Source organism: Notamacropus eugenii, chromosome 6 (genome assembly GCF_028372415.1).
Source record: "Notamacropus eugenii isolate mMacEug1 chromosome 6, mMacEug1.pri_v2, whole genome shotgun sequence".
Taxonomy (NCBI): domain Eukaryota; kingdom Metazoa; phylum Chordata; class Mammalia; order Diprotodontia; family Macropodidae; genus Notamacropus; species Notamacropus eugenii.
This window is the reverse complement of record NC_092877.1, coordinates 136,865,974-136,892,460: the sequence shown is the minus strand read 5'-3', so window position 1 is coordinate 136,892,460 and position 26,487 is coordinate 136,865,974. Positions and strand designations below refer to the sequence as shown.

At 40.8% G+C, this 26,487-nt stretch overlaps 1 pseudogene; it reads left to right on the top strand.

The window, feature by feature from the left end:
* Positions 1 to 15,241: 15,241 nt before the first annotated feature.
* Positions 15,242 to 16,126, top strand: LOC140510617 (ubiquitin domain-containing protein UBFD1 pseudogene; annotated as a pseudogene).
* Positions 16,127 to 26,487: the final 10,361 nt, after the last annotated feature.

The following is a 26,487-nucleotide window of genomic DNA, read 5'->3' as shown; positions in this document are numbered from 1 at the left end:
TAATCCTGGAAAATATCAGATAAAATGAGTGTTCACTTACAAAAATAAAAAACAAAACTGAATCTTCAGGATAGCTGAATATGGTTTGAATTTACTTTAGTGCTTTTTGGAGAAAATGTGCATTTATTTGACCACGATATTCCAGTACACGAGTGAATCTATGATCTCACTGACGCAAAGATTTCCTCCACTGATGCTCCACACATTCTGTAAGATTCTTATCCATATTCACTATATCCATCTATTCATGATGTGTTAGGGTAGCAGTACTCAATCTTTTTGGTGTTGAAGGCCCTTACATATTACTGAAGTCTACCCCAAAAGCTTTTGCTTATGTGAGTTATATCAATCGATATTTACTGTATTTGAAATTAAAATATCTTATTCTTAATACAAAAATAGTTTTGATCTCACAGGGTCTCGGAAACCCTTAGGAGTCCCCAGACCAGGGGTGGGGAACCTGTAGCCTTAAGGCCACATGTGGCCCTCTAGGTCCCCAAGTGTAGCCCTTTGACTGAATCCAAACATGAGGCTTTGAGGCAGCAGGTTCCCCCCCACTAGCCCAGACCCCACTTTGAGATCTGTTATGCTAGGGACCATCCTCATTTCTCAATAATGTAATAAGGGAGCATCCATGTGCTATCCATCAGTTATCTTCCTTCTTATCTGGCCCATCTTCTTTTTTTACTCATATATTTCTTTGATGACATACTTTATGCCACTTCTCTCCTGAAACTCATGTATAATGTATTGCCACCTATTCATACACACTAGGCACCTCTCTGTTCACCTTTTAGTGATCCCCACCCTCAGTTCTTCAGAGACTTCCATGACTTGCAGCCATACTACAACTGAGGACATATATTGCTGTTAAAAGGACAGGTCTTTTTTTTAAGGAAATACTTCAATTTCAGACATTTCCAATGGACAACAAATATGGCTCAGATCTGGAAGTAGTTGAGTAGACTAGATTGGTTTTAGAGATTCCAAGCTAAGTACAATACAGAGATAGGGACTGGACCTGTGATTATATTAACACAGAGAATTCCCAGATGAGGACACTCCCTCTACCAATACAGGCTGACAGCCTCTCTGCAACTTATAGTCTTATAGAGTTTCCTAGAGCAGGGTCTGGCAAACTACTGCATACTAGCAGCTTGGTTTTGTAATTCCTTGAGCTAAAAATAGTTTTTTACATTTAAAAACAAGGTTTTATTGTATTTACAAACATAAAAACCATTCTTAGCTCACTCAGGTGGCAGACCAGTAGTCCAAAGACCCCTGGCCTAGACTACTGAGATGCTGTGACTTGTCTAAAGTCACATAGCCAGTATGTGTCAGAGTCAGATCTATACCTACTATGGCAAAATTCCTATTAATTCCTTTATCACTTAAAAGCAATATATAGGAATTTCTTACTTTCAGATACTAGCTTTTTGTAATTGGGAAAGTAGAGGTAAAAGTGATCGTATTCTTTAAGAGATTTTTCTCCCATTTTACTTCATCTTCATGGTTCCCCCAAATCCAACATGAGCAGCATCTATTTTTAGGGTTGGTTCCCAAGTTCTAAACAAAACTGATGATCGCTACACCTGTGAGACCTCACTTCTCAAATGGGGGTTAGCAGGAAGTAGATCGTAAATGCAATGAAATGTATCAGCCTCTTGGCAGTCTGGCTTCCAAGCATCAGCAGCCAAATTAGGGAGTAATCAGGCTGGCAAGCGTCTCCCTCCATGATTCAAGACGTACTTTATCATATAGAAATGGCGTGAATGTTGAAAATTCCGGGGGAAAAAACCACACTGAAACAAATTCTGGGGAAACATTTTCTCCAGCCTTTAAAAATTACATGATTCTCCTCTTGTAAATTAAAGAAATTATCTGCATGAGCTTAAATAAATGCCTTGTATCAAATTCTGAGAAATTACTAAATACAAATCCAGTTCAATTTATCTTTTTTTCATTAAATAAAGCAGTAATTCACCAAGTCCAAATGAGTGTTCGTGGCACTAACACTTTATTAAAGGAAGGAAAGACACTTGATTACCAAAAACGTTTGTTACACATTCAATATACGGCCCCAAATAGACAGAAAAAGATTAGAAGTCATATCTATTTTTTATGACATATTGATAGTTTTCTTGGCTGGTTTAATCCGCCTCTCTCTTCTCATAGGTTAACCCTTCCCCGGGGGCAGTACATGCTAATAACCACTCATGTCACAGGCCATTCCAGACCTAGACAATGGATAATGAACCTAGGGCAATGGATTATCAGCTGTACTTGTGTACATGGGCAATTTAGGGGGGAGTAAAGAACTGGCCCTTTGCCAGATTTTCCCTTGTGTGGATTTGCATACCCTTCTACAATCCTTGCCTTAGTTTTCTGGAAGGAGACTCAGTGGCAGGTTATCACATCAGCATGGCTAGTGGAACTGTGGCTACCTGCTTTGGCTACCAGGTTTATGGTCTGAACCAAAGCTAGATATGGCATTTCTGTGCTCTAGGCTAGGCCAGATCTGAAAATGGTGCCCCCAGAAAACCTCTGTGACTTGACACTATTAAAATTAATGACAATTACAACAGTAGCTGACATTTATACAGCACTTTAAAGTTTGTGAAGCACTTCACAGATATATTTCATTTAAGCCTCATTACAACCTTGTGAAGTAGGTTCTACGGGTATCTTCAGATGGGGCACCTGAAGCCCAGAGAAGTTCAATGATTTGTCCATGGTAGAATAGTGTACTGTGTGATGTAGGATCTGAACTCAGGTCTTCCTGATCCCAAATAAAATACTCTTCTCACCAAAAATACATACATGTAAAGGAAGCAATATTTAAAAGTATTCTTGTCAGCCCTCCCATTGAACTCCTTCCCTTTAACAAGCTATTAAATTCTTGTATTCCTTGAAGACTCAACTCAGCAAGACACTTTCTCAATATAGCACTCTCTAGACTCCCCAACTAAAAGGGAATTTCCCTTTATCAACCTTTCTTATAGTTCTTTGGATGCCTCCTTTGCCCCTACCTGATTCCTCATCTACCACGTATCTTATTTGTTCCCATAGGGATTTCTCTCGGCTCCTTTCACCTCCCCTCCCATTAGATGTCTTGAGGGCAAGAACTCTGATGCTCTCTTTTTCAGCACTCTTTAACACCTACCACGTGGTTTTGTTTGCTCAATAAATTTTGGGCTCACTTTTAAAGACTTTCAAGACCCTGTCTTTTCCTCTATTTCTTGTCGTTTTACTTGATTCCCCTCTACATGCAGTGATACTGGTCTCCTTGCTGTTCCTTGAACAAGGAGAAGCATTTCCAGATTCCAAGCATTTTCACAGGCTTCTTCCCACTCTTAGAATACTATCCTTCCTCATCTCCACCTCCAAATGGTGATTTCTTGGCTTGCTTAAAGTCTCAGCTAAAGTCCCATGTTCAAAGCAAGCCTTTCCCAATCCTTTTTAATACTAGCGTCTTCTCTTTGTCATTATCTCCAGTTTATCCTGTCTTTATCTTGTCTGTACATAGTTGTTTGCATGTTCTCTCTCTCATCAGACTGGTGGTTCCTTGAGAACAGAGACTGATCGGATTTTTTTTTGTTTACCTTCCTTATACAGGGCTAGGTATATAGGAGATGTCTAATAAATGCTGTTGATTGATTAATAGTTGAATTGAATTCATTGGATCAATGTTGCAATGAAAAGACCTACGTGGCCAGCTGGATTTTCAAAAGGAAAAAAATCAAATTAAAGCAAGAGATAAGCAGTATATATTTAGTCATTGTCCAAGGATGAGATCTTTGCAGGGAACTTAATCTTGAAGAAGCATTAAAAAAACATATTTTGATTGTATCATATGGCACTTCTTGGAGATCTGCCACATTCTTATGAGGCACTGAGACTCTGTCTGTTACAGGGGAATGTATATGTACATGCAGCATTAGGACACTTTTGCAATGTAAGTCGTAAGAGAATGCTTGGAGAAACTGGGATGCAGGAGGAAGAACTAAGGAAAGACAAATGACCACAGAGCTGCGACCAAATCAAAGAAGATGAATTTCAGTCAAGATTAATGCAATGTTTGTGAGTTCAAAAAACCAAAGGGGAAAATACTGAATGGGGATAGATGGCTCAGAAGGAGAAAGTGAGGCTGGTGACCTGCACAGCTCTCCCTCACTCAAAACAAAGTCAAGTGCAAGTCATGTCATCATTTCCCCCGATGTCATGGTCCTCTTGGAAAATGAAGGACAAACACAATCTGTGAGTAGACCGAGCTGCCTTATACTCTCCCTTCTCTCTCTTCCACCCCTTCCTCCCTTCCTCCCTTCCTTTCTTCTTTCCTTTTCCCAAAACCTTAAACCCAATACACTCTGAAGCCCCTAGACTGGACAACAGTGGGTCCCTGCCCAAGCTCCACTTAATGACTGGCTCAGAGTGATTTTCAATAATCTCAGTTTCTGTTCCCTCCCAAGTTGATTTAGTTATTTTTCTCTTTTATTCATTAAAAGGGCCATTCCTTGATTCTTAAAGAGCCTTATTCACTCAATGGGTGTTACCTACCTCTAAGTGAGTACCTGAAAAGGTCAGCCTAAGAAACCCAAGGTCTCCCATTGCATCCTGGGCCATCTCCAGTCTTCCTGATGAATATCTGGTCACTGTACCCAGATGACTCAGGAAGAGAAAGTGAGGTTGGTGACCTTGCACTGCCCTTCCTCAATCAAAACAAAGTCAAGTGCAAGTCATGTCATCATTTCTCTGATGTCAGAAATGAAAATGAAGGATGAACACAACAACAACATCACCAAACAACAATTCTTGTGAAAAAGTTGTGGGGCCAAGTGGACTATAAATTGCACATGTTAACTATGTGACAAAGCAGCCCCCAAAAGCTAATATGTTTTTAGGCTACTATAAGAAAAGTATGTCCCATACTCCAGCCAGTTCCAATTAATGTAACAAATAAGATGTGCTGAGTCCTGATATCTATATCAGATAAGGATTTTTTTATTTGAATTGTACAATCAATCAATTAAATGTTTAAACTCGTGAACAATTCCTAGACACCTCTACTGAATCAATCAATCAATCACAGTCATAAATTAGGTGCGAACAACTAGTTAATCAAATTGGAAAGGAAGAACTTACAACCACTGGATGAAATCATATGACAAAATGTATTGCAGTTTGTTGAAAGAATTAAAAGCACCTGTAATTTAGGCAAATAAGAGAAGATTTCAGTAAAAGTATTCCAACAATTTCTTCAGAGTGCTTTAAAAAACCAAAAACCAAAACAAAGAACTGTAGCATTATGCTTATATCCCTGGGAGATTAAGTATTTTATCTCCTTATTCCCCCAACTGATTATGTTAGTGAAGATTCTGTTCCAGGAACAAGATAAAGAACTCCACACATCTCAACGGAACTTCAGGAGGGCTGCACGAGGGGAGAAAAGTACAGTGCCTTCACCTTATCAGGAGCTGTGAATTCTTCCTTTCTTACAAGAGCCTTCCTCTTAGACTCTGAATATGTTTGTGGTAGAATGTGTTTAAGACTTTTTGTGGAATGGTTTTGAACCAGTTTTTCTTACTACACTCCCATAGTAAGCAGACATTTCTAAAAGCTAATTAACTCTGGCAAGGTAATTTATATCAACTGATAATCAATGAGTAACACGTTGATGGGGGTGGAGCTCATGATCTATAGTGCCAGAAAACTACTCCTCCCCACCCCCAGCTTCTCAGGGTTATCCCTAGAACTCTAATGGATGAAGTAGTCAGCCACCCCCTGAGGATCCAACCTGTCAGTTGTAGTGGAAGTTGAAGGAAATTAGCACCAAAAGGGAAGGGCCATAATTCAGTGATTTCAGAACATAGACTCATTGTATTCTGCTCTTATAAAGCAGCATTTGCAGCATTGTGTTCAGTTCTGGTGTCATAGTTTTAGGAAAGCTGAAACATGTCCACAAGGAGACAACCAAGGTAGCAAGAGAACTGGAAGATATACTCAATAGAGTCTGAAGGAATTGGGGAAGGTAAGTGCTCCCCCTGCAAAGGGAATGTTATTAGTTGTATTCTAGTTGAAGGACTCTCCTGTGGAACAGGGTTTAGACTTATAGAATCATAGGGGCTCTAAAGGCCATGGAGTCCAACACCCTGTGTTACAGATAAAAGAACTGAGGCAGAGAAGTTAAGCTATATAGCTGATAAGTGTCTGAGGCAGCAGGATTTGTAATCAGGTCTTTCGGGTTCCCAGCCCAGTGCCTTCTCTATACACCATTCAGTCTCTCTAACCTGTTCTGATGGGCCCCATTGGAAAAAAAATAGACGCAATTAGCAGAAATCACAAAGAGGGAGAGTTAAGGCTTGTTTTAGAGGAAAAAAATTCTTAACAATAAGAGTCAAACAAAATGGCATGTTCTGCCTTGGAAAGTTTCTTTCAAGATTGGTGGTCTCCAAATAGATGCTAAATGACCGCTTGTTGAAGATGTTGGTGTGGGGATTCATTCAAGAATCATCAGGTTTCTTCTTCTCTGAGACTGTGAAAGACAATCAACACTTACTCAAATTCCCAAGGAAACTATTTAGAGACTAACAGAAAGGAGAAAGCCAATTTGTTTCTGCCTTCGGCTTTTCCTTAGACTTCTGGTTTCTAGGTTTCCACTGGACTTGGATTCAGAAAGTTTTAGATTTTATAGATATATCATTCAAATTTCTTTGAGCCTCAGTTTCCTCTTTTGTAAAACTAGAACAACAATAACACCTACCTTGTATGTTTATTGTGAGAATCAAATGATATAATATGTTACAGGGCAGCTAGGTAGTGCAGTGGATAAGGCACTGGGCTTGGAATCAGGAAGACCCATCTTCCTGAGTTCAAATCCAGTTTCAGACATTTACTAGCTGTGTGACCCTGAGCAAGTCACTTAACCCTGTTTGCCTCAGTTTCCTCATCTTTAAAATGAGCTGGAGAAGGAAATGGCACAGTGACTCCAGTATTTTTGCCATGAAAGCCCCAAATGGGATCATGAAGAGCTAGGCACAACTGAACACCATCAGCAAAATGTCATGCTTCATAAACGTTAAATCTCTATGTGAATGTGAAGCTCTTATTATTGTTGTTATTTTATACATGAATAAAATGCTCATGTGTTTAGTTTATAAACTATACCATGTAGGTATCTCACATTTTCCAAATTACATCTGAGAAATGTATTAATGAAAGAGAAGATGGGTTGATCCCTTGATGACCATTGGTATTGGCCCCATGTCAGTAGCACTAAAATAGGACATGTTGGGTGAAACCCCAATTGTCAAGCAAATGGGAAGGCATGACAAGAATCACCGAGAATGGGCAGGTGGGCAAGGGTTGTAGTTGGCGCCACTGGTGGGAATACCTGTGTTGATGAACTCACAGATCCATATAAGTATTTCAATTATTTGTTCTGAATACTTTGGCTCAGCAACTCACCAGTTAACCCACCTTATTCCTACCCATAGTGCATTACCAGAGTCAGGCTGATGTGCTAGGTGGGAGTCAGAATGACTGAAGCCCAACTGAAGCAAATGAACAGACTTCCAGAGTTCTGAAGCACTTTATCTACGGCCCCTACCCCATATTAAAAAAATATAACCCAATGAAGACTTCCTTCCCCTGCCTCTCCACCCCCAGGGGGAAAGAGTCTTTCATTAGAATGTTTCACCTTTTCCCGTTCATTGCTCGTTGCCTTGGCTCATGTTCAATGAGAATCCAAAGCCTTACAAAGTTATGTGCAGAAAGACATACCTTGGTCGCTGAGGTAAACTTCCTATAATGTGTGTCTGGACTGAATTTTAAATCTGCCGTTGATTCTGACCAAAGATGTTGAAGGACTCACTGCAAAGCAGGTATCACGTCTGGTTTTGAGATTTTTTTTGTTAAAAGTGAAACATTTGAGAAATTGGTGAAGGAGATGGGGTCACCAGCCATTTGGTGTCTAAAGTGGTTCAGATATCTTACAAGTTGTGCATGTTGGCAGGAGTGGTTTTTGTGGTTGTGCGTGTGTGTGCTCACACTACCACTCAACTCCTCAGTGCCAGTCTAGTCTGTGCACGTTTACAACGGAGCTTCCATATTAGAATATAACCTCCACTAGAGAAGAAAACGGGTGTGTAATTTAGTCCTGGCCCACAAAAGTCAAGGACGCACCCAGCGGGAAATCGATTAATGTCTGATTAAATATGATGATGACGTACATGTAGTTATGCCCCATTCGCATGTAAATTTCCTCAGATTAGGGATTATGTTTCATTTTGATTTCAACAAGACTTAACTAAACTTTTTTGGGGGGGGGGGTTGAAGTAGGGTGGGATCAGGAGAGGTTACAGACCTGTGATTTCATCAGTGTGGAAACTCTCTCCATCAATACAGACTGATATTTGGAATGGACCACGTTAGAGATTTCTTGGGAATTTTTGATGTTAGAAAGTTGCCTGGGACGCTGCCATGTTAAGTGACTTGCTCATGGTTTCAAGGCTAGTATGTCTCAACGCCAGACTTTAAACCCAGGTCTTCCTAATTTCAAGGCTAGCCCTCTTTCTCTGTGCAAAACTGACTCACACGTAGAAAGCATATGATGGTTGGATTGGGTCACAAGATAGTGTCAAAGAATTTTAGAGCTGGTGGAGTCCTTAGAGACCTTCATTTTGACAAATGAAAACAATCGAGGCCTTGAAAGGTTAAATGACTCATCTGCAAAAGCACTTTAACATTTAGGAGATGGGAGAGGGGCAGCAGTGCTTCAAAGAACACTTGCTTTTAAAAGATTTTATTACTATTTTGTTGTTTTTATTAATATTTGATTAATATTTTAAATTGAAAAAATATTGCTTCTTATAGATGCCTATGCTGACAAGGGAGAGAATGCCAACAGGGCCAGTAGGACCTGGATTCAAATCCTATCTCAGAATGAGCAATATGACCACAGGCAAGTTTTGGGCAAGACCTCTGGGCCTCGGTGGACAACTAGAACAGCTCTCAGTCCTGTTTGTATGAGGAGACAGGTTTGACTGAACTACATGGAAGACATCATGCTAGACGCTGAGGAGACAAAGACTAAAATGAAACAATTCCTGGTCTAGGAGGGCTTATAATCGATTGGGCTTATTCATCATGTACACAAGTAAATATAATCTAATTTAAAAGGGGGAGCTTTCCACTTAGGGGAATAAGGGATGTTGGCCTAGGAGTTGGCACCTGATCTGAGCCTTGGAGAAATGTCAGAATTCAGTGAAGGTTTTGACTATAGGGTTGTGAGACTGAGGGACTGCAAAGACAGTTGTGGCCTCAGTATCAGGGAGAGTGAAAGGACGTTCAGGTGTTCAGAAAGTCCATCACTAGACATGTTGAGACTTACATGTATAAATTATGTACTTATTTTAAATGTTATTTAGTCATTGTAGATTCCTTGTGGAACTCTCCTGACCAATATTTTGCTTTTCAGAGTTAACCTAGGCATAATGAAGCCCCAGCAGTTACCACCAGTGCTACCCAATACGGAGTTGTGCCAAGATAACTTCCTTATGCCAGCAAAAAGGCTAAACCCCATTAGAAGTTCCTAAACCTTACTCTAATGACTTTAGGTGTCATGTTATTATAGCCAAGTCTAGGGGAAAACCATATTCCCACCCTTCAGCCTCAGCACAATTGACCCTACACATATTAAACTTCCTTGCTTTCTTGGCAGCTCTATTTTTAATCACCCAGAGCCTCTAACAAGCAGACCCCTCTGATCTCAGTCTCTATTTTCATGCCATTCTTTAAACCTACCACCTCAGCTTGCAAACTCACTTTCTTTGTTCTTAAGCCAACTGCCAAAATGCCTCTCCATGGATCTCAAGTTCAACTGCACTTTCTCCTCCCATTGTCTGACACTTAACTCTCACAGGCTGGCTTCCAGTCACTTCACTGCTGCAGATATTATTGGTACTGGCTCCTTCCTGATTCCCCTAAATACCAAGACCAAAAAATTGTAATTGCTCACTTTTCTTTCAAGCCAACCCTCCTTCCCCATCCCTATGACAAAGAATGGGGAAGAAATCTTATCAAACAAGGGACCACACCTGTGTCTGTCACAACCTGAATTCCAGATACTCTTACAGTTAGTACTGTTAGCACAACAGAGAAGGTTGAGCTGTTGACCCACTTGGGGATAAACAGAGGAATTAATACTGCACACTGGAGCTTTGTTTTTTTAAATTTTCTTTGTATTGACTGGAGCCACAGACAGTCAGACCTTAATCATTAAAAAGAAAAAAAAAACCCAGAAAGTTGCTGGTGTTTTCCCTAAATCAGTCTCACAGCTGCAAGTATAAGGTGAATGTAAAAGGTAAAAAATAGGACAAGACCACTCTTTCAATAAGACAGTTTGCTTGCCTGGACTCTGCAGATGCTTTCATTTCCCTGTGCCTTAGTGTCTTTTTAGGACACCTCCCGTGTAGGAAAGGCAACTAGGAAGGTGTATGTCTGGTGCTTTATCAGTTAGTTGGAACAATGAGTAGAGCACTGCACTTAGATTCAGAAGACCTGAATTCAAATTCTACTTCAGACATTGAGCTTGGTGACCATGGAAAAGTTATTTAACCTCTGTAAGCCTCAGTTTCCCTATTTGTGAAATGGAAATAATAATAGCACCTACCTCACAAAATGGTTGTGAGGACCAAAGGAGATAACATCAAAAGCATTTTGCAATCCTTGAAGTGTCATATACATGCTAGCTATTATGGTAAAGAGTGAATGATGATCTCAGCGTATGTCTCAGATTCAGTTACTCCTGTTTGTCTAACATAACTTCTCGAGATCTTTCCCTTTCCCTTAGAGGGCTGAGAGCTACTGCTTCACTTTAATCCCTCCTGGATGGTCCTAATTCCCTTGGGAATTCAAGGCAATCCAAACTGGACTACCATGACATCTCTGCTTGTACTTACTCAGAACTTTCCCTCCTTTGGTGACTCTTTTTCCTTAGCCCAAGCCCATTCACCTCTCTTCTCAGGTAATTAAGTGCTCCTTTGTCTACTACCTAGAGGATTCTGCAGAGGCTAATGGGACAGGGAAATTGTCAGATTGAAATGCTACAGGGTGGAGAGAGATTTAAGTTTACTGCTTGAACAGAAAGGTTCCCTACCAAGTGCTCATCACTGTGGGAGTGGTTAGAAAATAGTGACAGATTACAGCAGTAGAGGCATTAAGGAGAATCAAGAAGTAGGCAGAGGAATAGTATATATGGCACATGTGTTAAGGAGTAGTTAGAAACATACCTGGGCAGCTAGATGGCACACTGGACAGGGTGCTGAGTCTGGAGTCAAGAAGACTCTACTTCTTGAGTTCAAATCTGGCCTTAAACATTTACTAGCTATGTGACCATGGACAACTCACTTTACCCTGCTTGCCTCAGTTTCCTCATCTGTCAAATGAACTGAAGGAGGAAATGGCAAACCAGTCTAGTATCTTTGCCGAGAAAACTCCAAATGGGATAACAGAGTCAGACACAACTGAACAACAATCAATAGTGGTATGGAGAATTTTTTAATGTGATTATAGATAGCTTTGATTTTTTCTTAAAACTGCCTGTTCCTATCCTTTGACCATCTATTAACTGGAGAGTGATTCTTATTTTTGTAAATTTGACTTACTTCCATACTTAGTATATATTTGAGAAATGAGTCTTTTATCAGAGAAACTTCCTATAAAAATTTCTTTTTTCATTATCTGTGGTAACTTTTAGCTAAATAGTTTTCATGATTCTTTTTTAATTAAATCTATTTTTTTCTTTTTCTTTGTTTGAGGTCATGAATGCTACCCCTGCCTCTTTTTTTTTACTTCAGCTGAAACATATTAAATTCTGCTATAGCTCTTTATTTTAACTCTGTATGTGTCTTTCTGTTTCAAGTGTGTCTCTTATAAACAACATATTGTTAGATTCTAGTTTCTAATCCATTCTGCTGTCTGCTCATGGGAGCTCATCCCATTATTCATATTCACAGTTTTCCTCTATGCAGTTCCTTCTATCCCATTATCTTCTGTTCTACACATACATTCCTATTAAATACACTTTCACCTTAGTCATGTTGCGTAGAAGAATTAAAATGAATGGGAGAAACCATAAAACAAAACAAAACAAAACATAATACAAAAGAAAATTGTTGCATCATTCTGCAATCAGATTCCATAGTTCTTAGTCTGGATGTGGAAGGAATTTTGCCTCAAGAGTCCATTGGGAATTTTTTAGGTCCTTGCATTGCTGCAAAGGACTAAGTCTACCAGAAAAATTCATCGCACAGTGTGGTTGTTGCTGTGTACAAAGTTCTCCTGGTTCTGCTCCTTTCACTCAGCATTAGTTCATATCAGTCTGTCCAGGCTTCTCTGAAGTCTTCCTGTCCATCATTTCTCATAGCACAATAGTATTCCATTACATTCATTTCCCACAATTTGTTCAGCCATTCCCCAATTGATGGGCATCCCCTCGATTTCCAATTCTTGGCCACCACAAAGAGTGCTGCTATAAATATTGTTGTGCATATGGAACCCTTTCCCATTTTAATGATCTTTTTGGAATACAGTCCTAGAAGCAATATTGCTAGGTCAAAGGGTACTTGCATGTCTTTTTAATGGGAACAGTATCTCCATTCTACCTCTCCATTCCCCCTTTTCCCAGTGCATTCCTCCCTTCATTTTTTTTTTGGGGGGGGAGATTATTCCAACATAATTAACTCATATCCATTCCCTCTGTCTATGTAAACTTCTTTTAACTGCCCTAACAATGATAAAGTTCTTAGGAGTTACCTGTATCATCTTCCCACATGGGAATGCAAACAGTTTAACTTTATTTAATGCCCTATGATTACTCTTTCATGTTTATCCTTTTATGCTTCTCTCTGTTCTTTTCATCCAGAATGCTAGAAAGTCCTCTACTTCATTTAATATCCATTTTTTGCCCTGGTAGATTACAGTCAGTTTTGCTGGGTAAGTTATTCTTGGTTGTAATCATAGGTCCTTTGCCTTCTGGGATACCATCTTCCAAGCCCTCCACTCCTTCACCATAGAAGCTGCTAAATCATGTGTGATCCTGACTATGCTTCCACAATATTTGAATTGTTTTTTTCCTGGGTGCCTGAAGTTTTTTTCTCTTTGAGCTGGGAGCTCTGGAACTTGGCTACAATATTCCTGGGAGTTTTCATTTTGGGGTCTCTTTCAGGAGGTAGTTGCTGGATTCTTTTGATTTCTATTTTGCCCTCTGGATCTAAGATATCAGGGTAGCTTTACTTGATAATTTCTTAAAATATGATGTGTAGTCTCTTTTTTTAGTCGTGGCTTTCAGGTAGTCCAATAATTCTTACATTATCTCTTCTCAATCCATTTTCTAGGTCAGTTGTTTTTCCATTGAGATATTCATATTTTCTTCTTTTGACTTTGTTTTATTGTTTCTTAATGTCTCATGGAGTCATTAGCTTCCACTTGCCCAATTCTGATTTTTAAGGAATCATTTTCTTTAACAGATTTTTGTGCCTCTTTTTCCATTTGGCCTATCCCTACTTTTTAAGGAGTTCTTTTCTTCACTGAATTTTTGTACCTTCTTTTCAATTTGACCTATTCTGCTTTTTTTTTCTTCCAAGGGAAAGCTTTAAAATTTTTTAAAAAATAATATTTTATTTTTCCCCCAGTCACATGTTAAGAAAATTTTAAGCATTTATTTTTACAAGAAATCTTTTTACAAGATTTTTGAGTTCTAAAATTTTCTTCCTCCCTTCCCCTCTTCTAAAAATGGTAAGTAGTGTGATATAGTTTATACATGTGCTAACATGTAAAAATATTCATAGTAGTCACAGTTGTGAAAGAAGAAACAGATAAAAAGGGAAAAAACACAAGAAAGAATAAAGTAAATGAAAAAATATGCTTTGAATGCAGATGCATTCAGCTCTTTATTTGGATATGAATAGCACTTTTCCTTTGTGAGTCTTTTGTACTTGTCTTGAATCATTGGGTTGCTTGGAAGAGCTGAGTCATTCAGAGTTGAACATCACACAATGTTGATGACAATGTGTTACAATGTTTTCCTGGTTCTGCTCATTTCCCTTTGCATCAGTTCGTACAAGTCTTTCCAGGTTTTTCTGAAATCTGCCAATTCAACATTTCTTATTGCACTTAATATATTCCATTACATTAATATACTACAGCTTGTTTGGCCATTCCCCAATCGATGGGCATCCCCTCAATTTCCAATAATTTGCCATCATGAAAAGTGGTGCTATAAATATTTTCACATATGTAGGTCCTTTCCCCTTTTTCAGTGATCTCAGGGATTAGACCTAGTACAAGTATTGCTGGAATGCACAGTTTGGTTACTCTTTGGGCATAGTTCAGAATGGCTGGATCAGTTCACAACTCCATCAGCTGTGCATTAGTGCTAATTTTCCCTCATCCAATTCTGCTTTTCAAGGATTTCTTTTTTTCAGTGAATTTTTGTTCCTCTTTTATCACTAGGCCAATTCTGCTTTTTAAGATGATATTTTCTTTGGTATTTTTTATGCCTTTTTTTTATTACCAAATTGTTCATTCCCTTTTCAAGATGTATGGGGTATTCAGGGAGGACCAGAGCCCCTAGTGGGAGGCCTTTGTGAGCTCTTTCTGGGGCTGGTCACCTACCTGTCACCCAACTCTCACCCGAGGCTCCAAGAAGCTGTAGCACGTACATTGGTCACATCCCACTAAATCCACCTCAGCAGATGGGCTACAGGTAGGGAACAGGCTTTAAGCCTGTTGGTGAGGTAGGGTGATGCTTACCCCGAGCATGTGAAGACTTTTCTCAGTGGAATGGGCTGATGAGAACAATTTGTTTCAATGGCATGCCATTTGGAAGCTGAAGCAGATGCTGTAGAACTCTTAGAGCTTGTTAAGGCATTGAAGATGCCAAGGTCATCCACTGGATCCCACACCACTGACAATTGTCCTAACTTCTGTCTTCTGTCCTGTCACTGGACTTCCAATACTCTATAAGGCAGAGTGAGGCTGGTCCTGGAGCCTGAGTCGGGGAGCAGGTGGGCATCTGGGGGTGAGCGGAGCCGGGGGTGGGTGTGGGGGTGGGGGTGCCCCGCCCCTTCCCCAGCGTCCTGCCTCATTCCAAGAGGCCGTCCCCGCCTCCTGCAGCCTCCGCCCCCTCGGGTGGGTCCTTGCCTCGGAGCAGCGAGAGGCCGGGGCACCAGAGCCACTGCCGGCCCCGCCTCGCACTCCCGGGCATGGAAACGGATACCCAGAAGCTGCAGTTCAACTGCGTGGCCGCCAAGGCCAAGGGCAGCCCACAGGCGGACCAGACGCAGAGGGGCACAGCCAGTGCCCGGGCCTCGGGCAGCCACAGCAACCACGCTGACACCGAGAAGGAGCTGGTGGATCTGAAGATCAAGTGCGGGTGCCCCTGGACAGCACGGGTACGAGCTGAAGCGCACGATCCACTCCATCACAGGCCTACCACCTGCCATGCAGAAAGTTATGTTTAAGGGACTTCTACCTGAGGAAAACATTACGGGAAATCAAAGGAACCAGTGGTGCCAAGATTATGGTGGTTGGATCTGCAATAAATGATGTTTTAGCAGTAAACATACCCAAAGATGCTGCACAGCAAGAAGCAAAAGCTGAAGGGAATAAGAAGGAACCACTGTTGGCAAAAGCAATACAGAAAAGTGTTAGATAAAGGGAAACCTGAAGATGTGATGCCTTCTGTTAAGGGTGCCCATGAACGGCTGCCAATAGTACCATTATCAGACATGTACAGTAAGACAGGAGGAAAAATGAAACACCTTTAAATTAGAACCAGACCACTTTTGCATTGGCACTAAAGAGCAAACTGAAGAATTACCCATGGGCTCCATTAAAAATGTGGTCAGTGAACCTATTGAAGGACATGAAGATTACCACATGATGGCATTTCAGTTGGGTCCCACCAGAAGCCTCTTAATACTGGCTGTATTGGGTTCCAACTCATCATGTGGATGCAATCAAAGACACTGGGCTGGGAAAATGGCAGTATTTTTTAAAGCGCTTTCACCTCTGGCACAGGAGACTGGTCCAAAGTGAAGGACATTGCTGAGAGAGGCCTGCAACATGCCCGGGATTTCATAGTCCTGGAACTTTTATTCATTCAAATCTGAGGAGATAGTGACTGAAGCCAGAGGTGATGTGTTTTCACCATTAGTTTACTTTTAACTTAAAATTGCAAAATCCCTTTCCTTCAGTCAACTTCAAACCATATTTAAAGTGAATATGGTGGAAATCAATAAATCTTAATTCAGAAAAAAAAGAGAAGGTGAGGGGTATGATTTTTGCAACTCTGCCTCACTTAAATCCAATTCACTGCAAGTCAAGACATCACCTGTGATATCTTGGTCCTCTTCAGAAATGAAGGATAACCACCACCAACAACAATTCTCTTTTCATAACTTTCTTATAAATTTCTTTTCCTAATTTTCTTCTACCATTCATCTCTTTCTTTAAATTTTTCCAGGAATTCTTCTTGGGCTTGAGTCCAATTAGCGTTTTTTTTAGGCTTTTTTTATAGTGATTTCACATTGTTGCCTTTTTCTGAGTTTATATCATGGTCTTCCCTGACATTATAGTAGCTTTTAATGGTCAAACTCTTCTTCATTTTTTTCTTGTTTTTCCAGCCTATTTTTGGACTTTGAACTTTCCGTTAAACTTGGGCTTTGTTCACCTAGGAGAGGAGAGGTACCACCCCAAACTTCAAGCTTTTTTGTGCTGCTGTTTTCAGAGCTAATTCTGGGGTTTGTAAGTTTTGGGTGCTTTCAGGGTGGTGTGATCCTGGGAGAAATGTGATCATTTTTTTTTGCTCTCTGGTCTTCATCAAGGAAAGGTATCTGATTTTCCCTGCTGGTGCAGGCACAAGCACTCTTCTTTGTTTTGATACTGACATTTAATTAGATTGGTTTCTTCCATAATTGGAGAGGTTTTATCATGTATAAATACACAGCACAAACTTGAAAACTAAGTTCTAGTCCTTAAAATGGATAGTTGAGTTAGTCTTAGTGAGACTATAAATGGACCATTAAGGGATTTAAAGTTCTTTGGCTCTTAATTTGTAGAGGATTCAACTTCACCTTAAAGCTCTATTTTTGCTTTGTTGGACACTGTTCTCCTGACATTGAAGGGCTAAGTGTCCATTCACTCAGGCAGTCACTAAGCAGGCCAGTCGGTGGGGCATGGTTACTGACCACAGCATTGTCCATTTCATATGAGGGATCCAGGTCATATAGACTGTGGTGGGGAGTGGGGGGGGGAGAGGAGTAGAGACTTTTCTATAGTTTAGCTCCTAGAGAGATGGAGGTAGGAGCAGAAGAACTGAGCATTATTGACTTTAATGGTGCTAAAGTGGTACCTGTGACAGTATGCTATAGGTACTTGGTATAGATATACCAAATATAAGTATGCTATAGGTATAGATATTGAAGGTAGCAATATAAGCTCAGTAATAGCAAGGTACATCTCTTTGGAAGGCTGTGTAGACAGCAGTCAGGTATTACAGAAAGCAGCTACCAGACCAGGACTCTCTATGGCACCATGGCCAGAGCTCCAGGACTGGAGTCAGGAAGACTCCTCTTCCTGAGTTCAAATCTGGCCTCAGACACTTACTAACTGGGTGACCCTGGGCAAGTCGCTTAACCTTGTTTGCCTCAGTTTCCTCATCTGTAAAATGACCGGGAGAAGGAAATGGTAAACCATCCCAGTATCTTTACCAAGAAAACCCTAAACAGAACATGACTGAACAACAACAATCACATAGAGATTGCTGATTTCAGAATCAGAGTGCCTGAGTACTTACATCCTAGCTGTACTTGTGGTTGTGACCTTGGGCAAGACACATTCCTTGACTGGGCCTCAATATCCTTATAATAGAGAAATAGGACAATGTAGGGAACTGAAACTCATCCACAAGGGCTGGCTAATATGTCTGAGTCCCGGGGAATGTGCTGCTACAGAATGTGACACAGACAAAGAGAAGAGGAAGGGGAAGGTGAAGAGGAAGAGGAAGAGAAGCAGGCTTTACAGTGAATTACAACCATTATTCTCCTCTCTGGTGATCTTCATTCCATGTCGAAGCTTCCACCTCTGACCTATCCCTTCCACCTGGAGTCCCTAGGCCTTCTGATTGGTGAGTTTCCCCATAACTGGTCCAGCCCAACCTCACTACTCTGGCCATCTTCATGCCCTGACACACACATCACCCCACCCAATTCCACTCATACTTCTGTAAACAATAATCAAAACTGCATCCCCCGGGAAGGACATTTTTTGCCCATCAATTGCCCTGCAATTCTAACACCATCTTTATTATATCCTTTCCTATAACATCCCACCTTGGTCATCCCTCCCAACTTGGTGTTGTTTTCTCCTACTAAGCTTCTGGAGGGCAAGGACTGTTGTGTTTATATTTGTATCCCCAGCATAGTGTCTGACACATGGCAAGTGCTTAACATATACTTTTTCATTCATTTATTCATCCACTTATTCAAAATAATCTTGTTAGGTAGATAGCACAAGGCTTATTAACATTACACTACAAAGTAGAAAACTGAGACTGAAAAACATGATGTTAAGGGATAAAGACTTTCCCAAAGGTTTTCTGTTTCTATGCCGTGTGCTCTACCATCTTTCCTTTTTCAGTGCCTCAGTAAGTGATTCTAAGCCAGAGTTTAAGTACAGCCTGAAACATTCTAATTCAATTAAATTCAAATGTTTGCTAACATACAGTGTGCCAGGTACTATGCTAGGTGCTGGGGATCTATAGACAAAAACAAATTGTTCCTGTCCTCAAGGAACTTGTATTCTACTGAAAGCTATGGTGCACATGTAGTTTAAAATATATAAAATAATTTAAAGAGGGAGAGTACCAAGAAAAAAGGGTGTCAGGAAAAGACTCATAACTAATCAACAAATATTCATTAAATCCCTGGTATATGCCAGACACTGTGGTAGACACTGGCATGACCAAGGTAAAAAGTGAGATAGTCCTTATATTTAAGGAGTTTCTACTCTGTTTTAAAGGAAGAAATATTATACTTTGAAGGAAGATCAACATTATGAAAGGGAACTGAGGATGGCATACTTCCCAGGTGTGTGGGAGTAGCTGGATTGCCAGGTACCCGGCATGGCCTTTTCAGATTAGTATACTCTCTTCTGCTTGGGATTCCCTGAGATCCTCTTGGAATCTGGTAATGTAGGAGAAGTAGCTTATTTTATGTCCTTGACACTGCATGATATGACTTCCCAGACAGCCTAGCTCAATAGAGGGTTGTATAAAGGAGAAATATCTATAACTGTTGGCTATAACTTTTACATTGAAGGCAGCCTAGGGTAGGACTGTACCCTACCTTAGGAATGACACTATATAGCTGGTGTGTAGAGGATGGTCATCTAATCCAACCCTTACCTGAGCAGGTGTTTCTTCTACAGCACTCCTCCTCCCCTCATGTGTGTGTTCATCCTTTGTTGCCCAAGAAGACCATGCCTTCAGAGAAATAATGACATGACTTGCACTTGACTTTGTTTTGAGTGAGGGAGGGCTATGCAGGTCACCAGCCTCACTTCTCCTCCAGAGCCATCTGAATCCAGTGACCAGATATTCATCATGATGACTGGAGATGACCCAGGATGAGGCAATTGGGGTTAAATGACTTGCCTAAGGTCACACAGCTAGTGAGTGTCAAGTGTCTGAGGTGAGATTTGAACTCAGGTCCTCCTGACTCCTGCACTGGTGCTCTATCCACTGCACCACCCAGCTGCCCCTTCCCCTTATATCATCTCTTCTTAAAGACCTTCAGAGATGGAGGAAGCTGTAAATGTTAGAACATTTTTCCTGTCATCCGTTATATCCTTCTCCCTGCCTCTTGAGTTGGTAGTCAGACCCAATCCCAGAATCTCAGTTGCAAAGGTCCTCAGAAAGTATCATAGGCCAAATAATGATACCTCACTACACACCCACACACCCCCCTTAATAAACTGCCATCCAACCTTTGCTTGAAGGCCTCCATCTAGAGAGGAGAAACAGTCTATCCCCAGAGTCAGCCAAACCCACTTTTGCATAGTTCTAAGAGACTAGAAGTTTGATAGGTGCTACAGTATAGTGGTATCAAACTCTGATGGAAACAAGGGCCATGAAACCATATAAAAGTATCCCTGTGGGAGTATGTGGACTTAGAAAACCATGTATTAGCATTATCTATGTTCCATTCTATTTTTATTTTATTAAATATTTCCCAATTACCTTTTCATTTAGTTTGGGCAGCGCTGGGGAATGTGTTTCGGGTGGTTGCCACCTGTGATGTAGAGGTTCAGCCAGTAAACTCAGAATTTGGAAGACCTGAATTTGAATTCCGCCTCAGCCACTAACTGTATAAGCCTGGATCACTCATTTAACCTTTTCAGTCTTACCTGTAAAATGGGGATAATAAAGCATTATTTCGTGAGATATAGGGAGGATCAAATGAGATAACCTTCGCAAAATACTTTGCAAACTTTCAAATGCTACGAAAATGCTATTAAGGTTAAAGGATAGGAATTGCACCTATGATTTCAATGGCACAGGGAATGCCTGGTTAAGGAAACTCTACCAATCCAGGTCAGCATCTTCTCTGAAATTTAGGAGCTGGATGAAGCATAAAGAGATGAAATGATTTGCCCTGGGTAGCACAGCTACTATGTATCGAAGGCAGAACTCTAACCTAGTCTTCCTTGCTCCCTATCCATTAATCCATGCTGCCTCTCATATAAATGTTGTTACAGTTTTTTAAAGTTTATATTTGTTTCACTGAAAATAGTAGGAATTTTTGTATCAGATACTTTTCAGTCCTTTTAGGTCCCCTGCAGGGAAATGGAAGAAAAACATGGAAAAAAAAGGTCAAAAGGAAGAATCTGTAGTTATAGGACATTTTTAGAGGGATTCAGACCTGCCTGAGACCCAAGAGGCTTTCCTCTGGTGACTATGGGACAAATGAAATCTGGTTAATCGATAGTGTCTAAGCATGACCAGATATGCCAACCATGGAATGAACGTTCTTGTGAAGTAGTCATTTGCTAGAGTCTGAAGAGATTTATCACGATGAAGCTTCCATCCCAGACTGGCCATCTTCGTAGAACCTGGGAGTAGCTGGGACATTTGTCTTTCTCCTTCTTAGATACAAGTTGAGAATCATAAATATTGAGTGAGTTCTCTGGATATTCAGAACAAGCAGTAGATCTGAAGTCAGAAGATGCGTGTTCAACTCCCCAATCTCTGATCTGAGACTTCTAGGTGTCAAGGGACATAGATTAAATCTAAGACCTGGACTGAGTTCAAATCTAGTCTTAGACACATACCAGCTGTTTTACTCTGGGTAAGTCACTTAATCTCTGTCTGCTTCAATTTCCTCATCTATAAAATGGAATAATATTTTAGCATCTGCTTTTCAGGGTTGTTGTGAGAATAAATGAGTTATTATTTGTAAAACATTTTGCAAAGCTTAAAGCACATGGAAATGCAAACTATTGGGAATAATAATGATACTTAATAATGCTTGTTACTAAGTATTATTAATAATACTTAGTAACAGGCATTATTAATATTCCTGATAGCATTTATACAGGGAAATAAATATATTTCTATTCCTATGTGTTCAGCCTTGGATAAGTCCCTTCTCCTGTTTGAGTGGGCCTCAGTTCATGATTCTATAATCTGAGGGATTTGGGTGAATGATCTTAAAGATCCCTTTACACTCCACGTCTTGTGATCTACGTGATTCTCCCAGAGTTTTCACCCTTATGCACTACTGTTTTGAGTTCTGGGTTGCTGCCCCCTAGTGTGGAAGAGAGGAGCTACAGGAATATGTATATAATCCTGCTAAACAGTTGGGTTGTTTGTATGTTTTTGGTTTTTTGCCCCTCATGTTCCCATCCCTCGCTCCTGAAGCTTGTTGCTTCTGTTTTCATCTTCTGCCAGGGAAAACATGGGAGCATAGATTTTGAGCTGGAAGGAATCTCTGAGGCCATTTAGTCTGATTCCTGCATTTTGGAGGTGAGAAATTGGAGGCCTAGAAGGATTAAGTAACTTTGAATGTCATACAGGTAGTTGGTTGGTCATGGAGTGTGGATTGGAATACAGGTCCACATATAGGGGACAAGTGATCACATCGGTAGGTACTTTTACATACACACAGATACGTGTACTGATTGTTACCATGACATTGGAGTCATTGATCCATGAGTCCATGATGAGTTCCCATGGACAAAGTCAGAAGCATATTCCCATCTGGTGATATCCTCCCCTATCCCTTCTGTCTTAGTCCCTTTAAGTTCTTCTCAGAAGCTTACACTTTGGGCTCTTTGGTCATGGGAAAGGTAAGCAGCCTGATCCCTAGCACTTGCCAATGGCCAACAATTACTGTCATCTTCAGCTTTTCCCAAAGGCATATGGTATATACTGTTAAGAAGTTAAGCCTGAATCCTCTGGATGCCAAGCCAGTATAGTTTGGGATACTTGAACTCAGTGACTTCCTAGACTGTTTTGATTTCTCATACTGACAGGTTCTGGAAGGGAAATAATCAAATTATGATAATTAATTAGAGAGGGGCTGTGTGCAAACTGAATTGAGAGCAGAGCTTCAAGTTAGGAAGCACTGAGTTCAAGTCACTTCATTGGTATATATTTTCTAATACTATAAAATGCAGGATTGTTATCAATCTACATCAATAGGAGTTTACTTACCAGGAGAAGTTAACTGCACCAGTGAAATCACATATACATCCCCCCCCCCAAAAAAAAGTTGAAGGAATTTGAAGTTGTCTTCTTCCTTATGCTAAAATTCCTGGATTGCTGAAAAAATTATTTTTTGCACGAAAAAATAACCAAAAAAAAAAAAAGACTGCTTAATCTTGCTCTTATGAACAAAACCAACTCTTTGTATGTTCCGAGTTCGGGTATTTGCTGTATCCTGCCCAGCCCCCTATGCCTGTAATTCACACCTTCTTCCCTCACTTTTTCCTGGTAGAGTCCCTAACTTTCTTCAAAGCTCAATCCAAGCTCCACCCACCTTCTGGTACTCTTGGAATTACTTAGTATTTCCTCTGTTTATATCTTGCATAGATTGTTTCCCTTGGCAGTATGGAAGCTTTTTGAAGACATTGTTTCACATTTGTTTCTATATGACCAGCACCTAACAGCCTCTGGAACTTAATAGGTGTTTAATGCTTTTTGAAAGAATGTACTGACAATTCACCAAGAAATAAATCTGTTTGATTCTTAGGCTGAGGCTTGAAGGATGGAAATGTTGAAAATAAGGATAGCTGACATTTATTTCAAGATTTACTAAGCACTTTGCATATATTATCTTATTTGATAATGAGACAACCTTCCTGTGAGGTAGACACTACAGATACCAAACAATGTTGTTGTTCGTCCATCAGGAGGATAATGTCTTGATCCAAGAATAGTGGGAGGATAAGTGAGGTACCCATGGAATTCCTAGCTTGGGAAATTCTTTCATTTAACACAGACAACATCTATAACACATAACACAGTTCACAAATCCTAGTGGATTGTCTGGATGGGGTCACACTAAGTTGTTAGAGATAGGGCCCAAGATTTGAATCCAAGGCTTTCTGATAACAAACCTAGGCATTCTACCCTCTGATCATCAGTTTACCTATGAGGAAACTGAGAAGTGAAATAACTTGCTTCTGGTCTGTCACACAGCTAATAAACTCTGGAGGTAGAATTTAGAATCAAAAATCTCCTAATTCCAGGCTCCCCCTCTATTACACTGTAAAGCCTAACATCCAATCCCATTTGCTTCTCTGAAAGTATGGAAACTCCAGGAGAAGTCACTTCTAGCATTTTGTTTTCTAATTTAGAGATATTTTCATACCACTATAATCAGTATTGTGTTACAGCCTGTACTCTGTAAGGCAGCCTATGTAAAAGATAGATTTCACATTATAGACCTGATTAATGAATGGGGGGAAAACAGTTCCTTATCGCTGACATTATGAGGTTAGAAATAGCATCCTATGCTAATCTGCAATGCCAAGAAATGAAGATGGTTTAAATCAGATCTCATGACTAATGCATGAGATCCAAAGTTCCTTTATTCCCAACTACTTTCGAAAACTGGGGTGTATTTTTACCCTAAAAGAATATGTCTGTAAGGTTTATCAAAATAATGTGGTATACCTTATTTGTTGACATCCCATTTTAAAGCTAAGCACATGCTGCTAGTTGAGTGCAAGGAAAATACTACTTGTTTTTCCTAACTGAAATATTTAACTCAATGATGCTCTTGAAATGAGTTAAATCCAGGTTCTAGGATATTATTCTGGTCTTTCAAGCTAATCCTCTCCTTACAGAAACTCAATGTTTACCTAGAAAGATGCTTTCAGAATTTTTTTTTTTAAGAAGTCGACATAGCTTTCTGGGAGTGATCATCTCATAGTAATTGTATATATTATGGAGCCTTTAAATAAAATTAATCTATCCATCCATAAAGTAAGCCTGTGTGAGTGCTAGCTTGTTTTTGTTTTGGTCCTGACAAACTGTGAAATGCTATGTTTTTCCTGCAGTTCTCTTCCATGAAATCTGCGATCTTTCCACTTGATTTGGGAAGGACCCTTAATTACTGCTGTCATTAGCACCTAGTGTTCAAAACAGTCTGTTCCAATGTGCTGTTACTCTCACCTCCAAGTCCCTGCTTGTTTGATTTAAAACATATTCTAAGGGCAAGGAGAAAAATAATTGCCTTAATAACGACAAATGGTTACACGCAGCGAATTCAACAATGGCCAAGTTTCTTGGATTCATATCGAACCGATATCCAAGTTTCTCGTCTGGGTTCCAGTGTTTCAGCATCCGTGTCTGAGTTTCTTGAAGTGGCCACACATTGGATGATTAAAAACGAGACCCTAGGTTACCTGGGGATTTTTAAAAACAATCCACTCCACCTTCTCTTCTCCCCCCTCTCCACACACACACATGGATGGGGTTGACAGACTAGCACTGGGAAGCCTCAGTGTTTCTGCCTGGTCATGCACAGTTCTGCAATATAATGCATAAATAAATGTATAACAACAACTTGAGCTCGCCTCAGACCTCTCTTGGAATCAGGAAACCAAGCCCCGGGGCCCCGAGCACACGCGCGCACGCGCACGAACACGCGCACGAATTACACCCCCTCCACGCACACACACATACACACATACATACATACACATACGTTCCCAGGTCAAAAGTTGATTCATTCCCGAGATCCCTCAGGATCTTTCTTTTTTCCTTTTTTTCTGGCAGCTGTGGTTTCCTATTCAGAGGGCAGCAGTAAGGTTGGGGGCGTGGGGAGGGGGGAAGGGAGAGGAAGGTGAGGGGAAAGGGAGAAGGAGAGTGATTGGTGTGTGCCTTTCCCCACTCCTGCCGGGAGAAAGTCCGGGCCGGGTTTTGCACCTTGTCCCCGGGTTCGGTCTCACGGCCTCAAGCGGCGGCTGCTACTGCCTTGCCTGCTGCCGCCGCTGCTGCTGCTGCCGCCGCTGCTACCTCTCCGCCTGCTGCTGCTGCTGCTGCTACTGCTGCTGCTTCTGTGTTTACTGAGCTCTCTTGTCCTGATATCACTCCGCTGGCATGGAGGAGGAGGAGGAGGTGGAGGAGAGAGAGGAGGAGGAGGATGAGGAGGAGGAGGAGAGCACTTGATCATTGTGATGGTGGCAGGAGAAGCAGCCGCAGCAGTAGCAGCAGCAGCAAAAGCCAAGCGTTGGGGGCTCTTATCAGCTCGGCGTGTTGGTTTTTTTTAAGGACTTCACCGATCTACTTTTGCAATCACCCCCGGGATTGTTCATATGTTTACTTCCCCCCAACCCGAGGATTTGATATTTAGGTTCCTGTGAAATGCAACCGAGCAGCCAAAGTACTTTGAGAACACGGGGCGGCATAAACACCAAAACTTTTTTGTGGAAGGAAAATGCAATAAGAAAGCTCGCTGTTTTTTGACGCTGTGAGTGTAGAGCGAGTGTGTGTATTGTGTGTCTGCCTGGGGTGCCTTTGCTTGTGTGCGAGTGTGTGGTGTGGTGTGGTGTGTGTATGTGTGTGTGTGGGTTTTTTTCCCCAGAATATAGGGAGAAAATGCTTGCCAACCACCGGAAATCTCCTGGAATTTATTAGAAAATAATGGATTATAAAAAGAAGTGAGGGAAGGAACGGATCTCCCGCTGAGTTGCAACCCGATTTGCTACTCTACAGTTTGTTGACTGTTTTTGTTGATAGGTGTCTTGATTAGACTCTGATAACACCTTCTTCAATATTATTTGGGGGGAGAGCGTTACAGTTTTTTTAAAAAAGGAAACAACAGTCTTCCCCCCCCCCCAAGTATTCTTCCCCCCCCCTCTTCCCCCTCCTGCTCAGGATCGGTGTTTCCATCCATGTGCTTGTTTGCTCCCCCGCGT